Here is a 12,059-nt window from a genome sequence, read left to right on the forward strand (position 1 = left end):
CGTACTCGACGGGATCCACACTCAGAAAGAATAGAAGAAAGGTAGCTAGAAACTGCTCAAACACTGCACAAACACTGGAAGGAAACACAGATGAAAGACAGAAGAAATGGGACTCGGCAGGATATCGCATCCTGGGCCTACGTAGTCTGTCAAACACAGACATCAGAGTCGACGTAGTTCGGGGACAGGGGAAACGTGCTCGCTAGGATGTCGCATCCTATGCATACGTATCTTCTCTAACCAGAGAAAGAATCAGAGCACCCGTAGCTCGGCTAACGCACGCCAAACAAAACCCACACAGGAAACCGAGTGCCAATCGCTGGACTTACGTCAGACTCCACACAAACAGGCAAACATGGAAACCGAATGCCAATCGCTGGACTTACATCAGACTCCAAACCAACAAACACACACAGGAAACCAACTGCCAATCGCTGGACTTACGTCAGACTCCAACAAGCAAACAAGACACAGGAAACCAACTGCCAATCGCTGGACTTACGTCAGACTCCAAACACACACAAGAGGGTAGAAAAAGAAAAAGGGCGCCCGGAGAGATCAGCTCATCTCCTGCCTACGTACCTCATCTGGTATGAGGATCAGGGCGACGTAGTTCCCCTACACAGGGAAAGAACTTCTAACCTAACCAGAGACAAGGGAGATAACAAGCTACTAGGGAGACTACGAATCGAGCCTAGAAGTTGTCATGCATACGATCCCTATGTTGAGGTCTCTATCCTAACTTGCACAGGAAGCAAGCTAGCCTAAACAACACAATCAAACAAAGCACAAAAGCAAGCACACACACTATATGCAAACAGATGGGCTCATACAAGGCTAGGCTTTAGTCAAGGGGTCATGTCAACCTCGACAAACAAGGCAACTGGAATGGGGTGTGATTAACTCTTAACCCTAACATTGAGAGTTAGGGTGAAGCAGATGAAATAGGAAGTACGGGTAAGACTTCACAGCTCTTATCCCTGGCCTGGGAGAGCATGAATCAAATAGAAAGTGTGGGAGTCCAGAATGTAGGAACTCTTCTCCACATGACTGACACAACAAGATCTTGGGTTCTTATTCACAATGCATCAACACATGGTGTGAGCAAAGTGAATGACACAACTGAATAGCAGGGGATGGATTGCACATCCCTTGTATCTGCCAATTGCCTCTTAAGAGGTCTTTACCTGCTTGGCACAATATTAAACAAACACAAGCATTGCCTCTTAAGGAGGGCTTCAGACAGGTGCCTGCCCACATCACAGGACAGGTCTTCCAGACTACATGAAGTCAGAAGAATTATACCTCAGTGGTAAGCAAACCACAAGCTAGCAAAGCAAGTTCAAAATGAACTCAAAGCAACTTAGGTACCTGTGAAAAAATCTAAACCAATCAGTTCAACTGTACAGACAAACAAACAACAGTTAAGCACACAGACAGACAAAGCATCAGGCAACAATGAGCAAGGCACAAGCACAAGTGAATTTGTTCTCAAAGCCTACAAAACAACACAATGTTAGCCAACATCAACCAATAATCAGGCTTAAATGAATGAGTCACTCCAATCATGGCAATGTGCATCTGAACCTGAAATCACAACTCAAATGATAAGTCCAAACTACTAGGTCAAAGCCTAGGGTCAAAAAGTCAAAACAGAACTTCAAACTTGACATAAAGCAACTTCAAACATATATTGACATATCCTAAAAAGGCTCATATCAAAATCATTAACCAAATGCATTTCATGATCAAGTGAAGTCAAAGGCAATTTCAAAGCTCATATGTGATCATCATGAATGAAAAATTCAAATCAAAACATAAATGATTCAAATCAATCTGAAAAAATTCATGCATATTCAAGACATGTAACATGATCAACATACAAAAAACCAGAAGCATTGGACATCATTTGGCAAGGCAATCACATTGCACAATTCATGCAATCAAAGGTGTGACACAAATTGTCACACCAAGTTAACTCAATCATAAAACAGAAATGGATCATGGGAAAAATGTCAAACCAAAGCCAAAATGTTTATCAACATGTCTAGAAACTACACAAAAAATTTCGGAGTCATTGGATAAGAAACAAGCATTTTACAATGGAATAAGCAAGGTAAGGTCACACAAGCATATGTACTCAAACATCCTAGCACAAATTATTTTTCCAGCCAGGCACAACTTGCAATTTTATGCTCATAAAAAAGTAGACACGATAAGGAGCATTGTGCAAAAAATTGGAGATCAATTGGATTAATATTCATTGAGTTATGATTTTTCTAAGTTCATGAAAATAATTGAACTAAAAATTGAAATAATGAAATAAAGAAATGGAGGGAAAAGGAAATTGTGAGCGAAATTTGAAATGTTGCTCTCGGCTGGAATCGAAGCCGGTTCAGAAATTCAAGGCATTATCCAAAACGCCCCGTTTTACTAAATGACATGGCATCCAGTAAACCATTCAACGCACAGGTGGAAGAGTCAAACAACTAGCAGCCAATGGGAACGCCAACGAAGCGCTTGCATGGCAAATACATGGGACCAAGCCCTAGCCACGTCACACTGAACCAGACGGTGGTCAGTACGGCTGAAACAACCATCTCCTTCATGGAGACGGCGGAGCAACAGTGCTCTTCCTCAAAAAATTTCTAGATTTCCAAACTAAATACACCAATCGAAAGATCTTCATGCATAGGTTCCAAATCCGATGTCAATTTGTTCTAATTCATCACCATAAATTCAAATCGAAGGAAAGAAAAAATGGCATCAAAACTTTAATCGCGCATAACTTCGTGTACAGTGCATCATTTCACTCAAAATTTACATCAGCATCATCACCAATGAAGGATCTACACAAATATCACAAAGATTTTGAGAATTAAAGAGGTCGAAACCTGACCTTCTTGATGAGAAGAACCTGGAATCGCGTGCTACAAGCTCAGCCAAGCCTCAGATCTCTTCTACAATGTTTGTTGATGAATTTGATGAGGAATTAAAATCTCCAGCATGCACGAATTCAGTTCAATTTCCAAACTCCATGGATGCTTCAAGCTTTGAGTATGGTTCAATATGGCACCAATTGCTTCGAATTCACGTCCAAACTTGCTCAACAATCCTTCCTGATCATGAATCTAACAATAGAACATGCTTTTGTGTGAAGAATTTGCAAAAAAAATTGAGAGAAGAAATTTGGTGATTTTTGGTTCTAGATCTGAAAATGAAGCTAATGATGAAAACAGTTATGCTTAACCTTATATATGCCATGCTAATCATGTTTAGAACCTGTTTAAGCCAAAGCCAAATGAGATTAGCAAGTTATGGAGTGTATGTGCAAAATGTGTTTTTCATCCCCATGCATGAAGGGCCACGTGAACAGTACACAAACTTGCTCCAAATACACTTAAAACAAGCCCATGCACACATTTGAATTGGTTTTGTATGCTCATGATCAACCAAAATGATTTTATGGAATTTTCTTCAAAAATCTTCATGAATGAGCACATGATAATGCAAATGGAATTCAAGCCATGTAATGAGTGTTTTGGAAACTATAGGTCATGATGAAAAAAATGCAAAAAGAACCACTCATTTTGGAGCTTTGGTTCAAAAGTTATGCCCATTTGAATCTTCAAGCACACTTTGCCATGATTGGATCATATCTCCTCAACCACACATGAGAAATTCATGATCTTGGACTTTTTGGAAATGGGAGAGAAAGATCTTCAACTTTCATGTTGGACAAAATTTCAATTGAAGCTTTCTTGATGATGTAATCTTGAGTTGAAGTTGGTCCAAAACCTTGCCATTTTGGGAAATTTCAAATTATGGGTCACTTTCTATTTTGGGAAAGTCTTGACCTGACTTCAAATTCTTCAATGTGAGTGTTTGAAATGTCAAATGAGACTTGTTTGAACATGAATGAAGCATATCTAATCACTTCCCACCTCCAAATCCACAGTTGACTTTGTAGTTGACTTCTGTTGACTTTTATGGGCCTCAGATGACTAGGACATGCACTGATGAGTTCTAAGCCTTCAACACTTGGTCAAATTGCTTCAAAATGATCCTTGAGTTATGTAAGCTCATTGGAATAACCCTAGGGATTTGATCTCATGGAAAATGCTCTTGTTGCCTTGCATAGTTGAATCTCCTGACCAGTCTTGACTGATGACACATAACATGCTATGCAATGCTAATGCAATGTTAATGACCTAAAAATGAAATGTATATACAAATGGGAGGTGCAAATTTGAGGTGCTATAGGTAGGCATAGGGGTGTCAATTGGTTTTGAGTCATTCATTCTAAAGCGCTTGAGTAGTTCTCTGCAGTATTTTGTTTGACATACTGTTGTACCCTCATCAAGTTGCTTTATCTGCAGTCCTAGGAAGGAATTCAGCTCCCCCATGAGACTCATTTCAAATTCACCCTGCATAACCTTAGAAAATTATTCGACCAAGTGTATGTTAGTTGAACCAAAAATTATATCGTCTACATAAACTTGAACTAAAATGATGTGCTTTCCCTTGTGTTTAATAAAGAGAGTATTATCCATTTTACCTCTTGAATATCCATGATCAATTAGAAATTTGCTAAGCCTTTCATACCAAACCCGAGGGGCTTGTTTAAGACCGTACAAAGCTCGTTTTAATTTGTAAACATAATCTGGATTTTCAGCATTTTCAAAACCAGGAGGTTGTGAGACATATACCTCTTCATTTATGACACCATTTAGGAAAGCACTCTTTACGTCCATTTGGTAAAGCTTAAAATTGTTAGAACACGCATAGGCAAGCAAGAGACGTATAGCTTCAAGGCGAGCAACGGGAGCATAAGTTTCCTCATAGTCTATGCCCTCCTCTTGGTTATACCCTTGTGCTACTAAACGTGCCTTGTTCCTAGTTATCACTCCGTTTTCATCAAGCTTATTTCTAAAAACCCATTTAGTACCTATGATATGATGATCTCGCGGACGAGGGACAAGTTCCCAAACGTCATTTCTTTTACATTGATTAAGCTCTTCTTGCATGGCCATTAGCCAAAATTCATCAATCAAGGCCTCTTTGGCATTTTTAGGTTCTACTTGAGAAACAAAAGCGAAGTGAGAACAAAAATTACTTATCTTAGAACGAGTCATTACTCCCTTTGAAATATCTCCCAAGATGTTGTCGATAGGATGGTCTTTTGAAGATTTCCAAGCTGGTGGAAGGTCATTCACTTCAGCTGTCCTTTCTTCCTCATCTTCTTCATGACTAGTATCTTCCTCCTTCTCATGGGCAGCTGTTCTGGACTGATCAGTTTCCGCAACAGCTTCCTTGAGTATGTCTTCTGTAGATACACCTGCGTCATCAAAAGAAATACCTTTTCCGACACTTTTCGGATAAGACTCATTAAAAGAAACATGGACAGAAGCTTCAACAGTAAGTAAACACTTATTATACACTCTATATGCTTTACTTGATAGTGAGTATCCAAGAAAGATACCTTCATCCGCTTTTGCATCAAACTTCCCAATATTTTCCTTACCATTATTCAAAACAAAACATTTACAACCGAACACGTGAAGATGTGACAAGTTTGGCTTTCTTCCTTTTAAAAGCTCATAAGGGGTTTTGTTTAAAATAGGACGGATTAAGATCCTGTTTAAAACATAACAAGCTGTGCTAACTGCATCAGCCCAAAAGTATTTTGGTAATCCACCCTCATTTAGCATTGTTCTGCCAACTCCTCTAAAACACGATTTTTACGCTCCATAACGCCATTTTGTTGTGGAGTTCGAGGAGTTGAAAAGTTATGCTCAATACCATACTTGTCACAGTACTTATCAAAGTGATAGTTTTGAAATTCACCACCATGATCGCTACGGATTGTAACTATTTTGGAATTCATTTTGTTTTGGGACAGATTTGCAAAATTCTTAAAAGCAGAAAAAGTTTCATCTTTGCTATGAAGGAATATAGTCCAAGTAAATCTAGAATAGTCGTCAACAATTACAAAACCATAATAATTTCCACCTAAGCTCTTTGTCCTAGAAGGTCCAAAGAGATCCAAATGGAGAAGCTCAAGCGGTCGTGAAGTTGAAATTACATTTTTAGATTTGAAAGAGACCCTTGTTTGTTTTCCCATTTGGCACGCGTCACATATGTGGTCTTTTGAAAATTTTATTTTTGGAAGACCGACTACTAGATCCTTAGATACAACCTTATTAAGCAAATCGAAATTAACATGCGCTAAACGTCTATGCCAAAGCCAAGAATCATCATTCAAGGTAACTAGACATTTAGTACTTGTTAAAGATACATCAAAAAGGTCAAGCATATAGATATTGTTTACTCTTACACCCTTAAACACAACGTTCTGTTCAGCATGTTCAATTATGCAGCAAGTTTTTGTGAAAGAGACTTTATAGCCCTTGTCACACAATTGACTTATGCTTAACAAATTGTGTTTAAGTCCCTCTACTAGATGGACATTAGAAATAGTAGTGGTAGAGGGATTACCTACACTACCTTTGCCGAGTATAGCTCCTTTGTTATTGTCTCCATAAGTAACATATCCCTTCTTCTTTGCCTTGAAGTCTATGAAAAGCGATATGTCACCGGTCATGTACCTTGAGCAACCGCTGTCAAGAAACCATCTTCTATCTACGGAAGCAAGGCACTCATCATACAATATCAAAAGAGAGAACTTGGTACCCAATTTTCATTGGGTCCAAGTGGGTAAGTGCTAACATGGTTGCCTTTTGGCTTCCATTGATAAATACCTTTAGGAACAAGAAATCTCCTAAACTTGCATTTCTCAATGGTATGGCCAGCACGACAATAATAATGACATAAACCATGATGATGTGTTTGTTTATTCTTGTTCATTAAATCCTTTGGAATAAAAGAGTATTTTGCATATGGTGGGTTTAATGACTTCTTAAACAACCTAGAGTCAACGGCATAAGTAACCTTAGGTTGTAACGCTTTTTCTAATTTGACCTTGAGAGTGTTTACCTCTTTTTGCCAAATATGACAAGCGTCACAATACCTAACTTTACTACATCCATCAATGTCAATATCTTTTGAATTTTCTGCAATACTAGCTTTTAACGATTCTAAATCATTTTCAGCTTTGTATACTTTACCTTCCAGAAATGAAAAAATTTGTTTATCGGAAGATAATCTTTTAAAAGCATCTACAGCTTCGTTATGCAGTTTTTCAAAAGCTATTTTCAGTTCAGAAAAAGACATAGAAGAGAAATTATTATAATAGGCTTGTTTTACCTTTTTGTCATTGATTTTCTTCTTGTGGTAGGACAGATTTTTGGTGTGAGCCATAAGACACAAATTTGCGGTTTCATCACTATCACTTGAGCTTTGTGTGCTTGATGAATCACTATCACTTTCCCATGCAATGTAAGCTCTTCTTTGTTTGCTGTACCCTTTTGGTGAAGCTTTTCTTTGATCCTTATATTTCATAGGACAGTCTGTTTTATAATGTCCAGATTTACCATAATTAAAACAAGATCCTCTTCCTCTACTCTTCTTATTCTCTTCCTGTTTTGCATCTGTAGATTGTCTTCGAAACTTCATGAGGTTTTTGTCGGAATGCTTGACTCCATTCTTTCGAATGAATCTATTATATCTCCTTACAAACAGTCCCATTTCCTCATCATCCGAATCTTTGTCACTACTAGAATCATTGTCACTTTGCTCTTTTCGTGAGGACTTGGAGCTAGAGGCCACAAGAGCTATTGGCTTCTTCTCTCCCTCTTTGTCTCTTTTCTTCTCCTTTTCCTTCTTACTTTTGTTCTCAAACTTTTCAAGACTTTCTAATGCTTGCTGATGTTCTTCCAGCTTTCCAAACAGAGTTGTAATCGTAAGTCTCGTTAGATCGTTGGCTTCCTTAATTACTGTTACTTTAGGTTGCCATTCCCTGCTAAGACATCTTAGAATTTTATTAGTAGCTATTTCATTGGAAACAGGTTTTCCAAGTGCATTCAACCTATTTGTGAGATGAGTAAATCTCTTTTGCATGTCGGAGATAGATTCTCCTTGTTTCATGCGAAAGAGCTCGAACTCTTGATTGAGTGTGTTAATGCGGGACTGTTTTACTTCAGTAGTACCCTCATGGGCAACTTCTAAAGCATCCCACATTTCTTTAGCTGTCGTGCAATGGGATACTCGATAATACTCATCAACACCAAGTGCTGAAATTAGCATATTTCGAGCTCTCCAATCACACGACCACTTTTTCTCATCTTTCTCATTCCAATCAGCTTTTGGTTTAGGAACTATGGCGCCAGCCGCATTTGTCATAGTAATTTGAAAAGGACCATTTTCAATGGCAGCCCATACTAGCCTATCAACAGAATTTATATGAACTCGCATGCAGTCTTTCCAGTAGCCGTAATTTTCACCGTTGAATATAGGCGCTCTATTATACGCCCCCTTTGGTTCAGAATCCATACTGTTACAGGCAGCCACAAAGCACCAGCGAACCGGCGCTCTGATACCACTTATTAGACGGTGTGGCTAGTGATCGAGAGGGGGGGTGAATAGATCACCTCTTTGAAAATAAACGGATTTAAAATTTTATCAGAGTAATTGAAACTTAGCGGAAAATTTCAGTCCCGAATCGACTTCCGTCTATTCTGAACCGCTACTAGAAAACCGGACACGCGAATTTATTGCTGGATTTGAATTAGAATGACAGAAATTATTAACACTAGAATCTTATCAAATTGAATGCACTTATCACTAAATCCTAATTCCAATGAATAAAACTCAGCTAACAGTTTTGTCAAACAATTGGTGTGTATGTGATCAATGATGAACAACAGTGGACTTTAGTTAAAGAAGTTTTCTTGCCACTATTGTATCGCAAAAAGTACAGCCACAACACACTAACTGAATTTGCGAAACTGTTGAAAACGTAAAGAGAGATAAGGAAAGAATACGATACGCAGAGATTTGGTAAGGAAGTTCCCCACGTCGTCCTCGCGTGTGGGTACGTCTCCCTCTCAATTTCAAATGAAATTGAGAACTGTGATTATCAATAATGCCGAATTCGTTGATACAAGGTTACAATACAAAGACAGAATTCTAAATCCCAAGAACTTCTTCTTGTATGAAACCTCCACTTGATCTGAGCTCGATCAAGAATTTCCTGCAAGAAATTGCAAACAATTCACCGGTTCCACGACCTGTTTGCGAAATCCCCCGATTTCCAAACGCAACGCTGCGGCTGAATCTGTTCTGCAAACGTGACTGACAAACCCGCAAGAACACTTCAGTTCTTGAAGGACAAACCAATTGGTTTTTCCTCGAAACCCCCTTCAATCTTCAACTCAGCTAGATCCTCGATCGTTCCACTGAACACCTCAGCTAGATCCTTGATCGTACCACTGAACGTTATCTCATTGATCCTTTAATCCAAAGAACAAGAATGATTATGTGTTGATGTTCTTGAAGAAAAGAGATTGAGAAGATGGAGAAGATGAAGTCTCTTTCAGGTTTCTAACTGCTCAAAATAATTGCTGCTACACACTTCTTTGATCTTGTGTTCAACTGTTTTTCTCTTCTGAATTAGTTTGTTTCACTGCTGTCACAATACTTCTTATATATGAAAAACATAAGCTGTTAGTAGATAAAACAGACTTATGTATTGATACATGAAGTTATGCATCGATACATACTGTAAGGTTGATGAATTTTAGAGAATTTATGTAAGCATGGATCGATACAAAATTCGTATGTATTGATACATAGATCATTTCAACTAACATGGATCGATGCAAGGCTCGTATGGATCGATCCATAGAGCATTTTGCATGTCCATGTATCGATACATGACTCGTATGGATCAATACATACTGAACAAAAGTGTTTTGTGGTTTACAACATATTCTATGGATCGATGCATAGGAGTATGTATTGATACATACTGACACAAAATAGTTTTTATGAGTTCTTTTTAAGAGATGTATCAATGTGGATCTTTATGTACAGTCATGAAACAATAGTATGGGATAAAAACACAAATGAATCATGTAAAATAATGCACGGCCAACAATTGGATAATGATCACACAATTTGATATCATTCAAAATTTATTCAAAGTAAAGAATTTGCTCACAAGACCAAAAATTAGATTTTGAGAGCTATTTTCATCAGTACGTGAAAACAAGAGATTTTGGAGAAAAAAGCTTGGAAGGAAGAGTGTTAGGACTTGAGAGAAGAAAAATTAGATAACATGCTTGTTGAATTTTCTAGATTTACAAAGTAAGGGGGGATTATTCCTCTATGGGTGCCTAATTCATGAAAGGGTATAGAGGTTTCCCTTAACCTTCAATAGGATTTTCTCGTTGTTGTTGATTGAGTTGTGTGATGAATAATATAATTACTATTATGTTTCTATGTCATGATTTACTTGAAAATACGTGTACTGTTTTGTCAAGAAAAAATGTGTTATTATTGATGAATTCGGTATGAATGATTGTTCCTATGTTGTTGTGAATTGATGAATAAAATATGTCAAATCCATGATTAAGTGGGTGAATAGTATTCTAGTTGGTAGATAATTGATGAGGTATTGTTAATTTAGAGGTTAAAATCATATTATAATTATTGTATGACGAATTCTGAGTGTTCTGGTTTTTACGGGATCAAAATTGAAGCTCCAAAAGTTCTCCAATGGAGGAAATTCGCAAAACAACATTTTTGGGTTCTGGGTATCGCTACGGGCTGCCGTAGCAGCTCCCTGGATTTTGGTACCTGGTGAGACATTTACGAGCGTAACTTGAGTTTTGAGTCTTGGATTGAGGCGTGGTTCGAAGTGTTAGAAAGCTAACACATAGAGCTACATCGTGATATTGCCTTATGAGATGAATTGCTATGTTTGAATGATGTGTAAGTGTATGTTGTGAAATGTATGAATAATTGTATGACTTATGGTACATGCTTGATAATGAATCAATGTTGAGGGGATTTAACATGATTGAGTGTTGTATGTGAATATATATATTTAGCGTGTTGTGTTGTTTGGTGTATTTTAAGGAATATGAGCTGAGTAATTAAACTCATATAGTTACTTGAGTAGATCATGCATAAATGTGAATTATGTGTAATCGTGATTATGTGTGATAAAAGTGCAAGTATGATGTAATGTAGATTTTGTGTATACTTGTTTATGAATCAATCAGACATGTGGTTTAAGATATGAGTTATTATGGATGCAGTTAATATATCTGTTTACAGTTAGAGTGGGGTGGTATTGCATCTGTTGTATTGAGTGGTTATGTATAGTTAGAATGGGTTGTACTACATGTTTATATGACATTCATCATATGTGTCGTTGTTGTGAAAGAGGCATATTCGCTAGTTCAGAGTGGGTACTAGTGACTTATCCTAAGTCCTGAGTGGGGGCTTGGAGCTCAGAGTAAGGGCTCGGTGTTCATAGATATTGGGACCCGGTTCGTATGAAGAACCAAAGATTGAGCCGATACCACATGCATATAGATTTGAGTTGTAAGTCTGGTTCAGAGTGGGTACCGTGACGAGCATGAGCCCAGTTGCTGTTGCATTATATGTCATAGTTGTAAGTTGATGATTGTGATGCGGGTGAGATGTGAATAAATGATGTTGGTGTTTTTTTTATTATGTCGATAATTATGTAGATGTATGAATCTACCCTAAATGTTTATACACCACTTATTATTTGAATGAATTCTCACCCTCTTTCTGTGTTGTTGTATTTGTGCTCCTACAGATAATCGGGTACCTGAGTATGAGCTTGAGGTTTGGGATGGTGTTTTGCCTCTTTAGTTGCTTGTCGTTAGAGTTTTTAGTGGGAGTCACTCTGATACGTGACACAGGGGGATTGAGCTATCCTATATTTATTTATGTTGCATATCTTCATGTTTGTTTTTATTCTGTGATGAACCGTTTTTCAAACTAATATTAATGTTGAGGCTTTTAATCCAAGTGTTTTGTATTTCGTTGCTTATCAAATGTTTTAACATTAATTTATATAACTAAAACAGTTGTTGATTGTGTGAGTAAGATCCTACTTGGTA

The sequence above is a fragment of the Lathyrus oleraceus genome, chromosome 6 (genome assembly GCF_024323335.1).
Source record: "Lathyrus oleraceus cultivar Zhongwan6 chromosome 6, CAAS_Psat_ZW6_1.0, whole genome shotgun sequence".
In the NCBI taxonomy this organism is placed as follows: domain Eukaryota; kingdom Viridiplantae; phylum Streptophyta; class Magnoliopsida; order Fabales; family Fabaceae; genus Lathyrus; species Lathyrus oleraceus.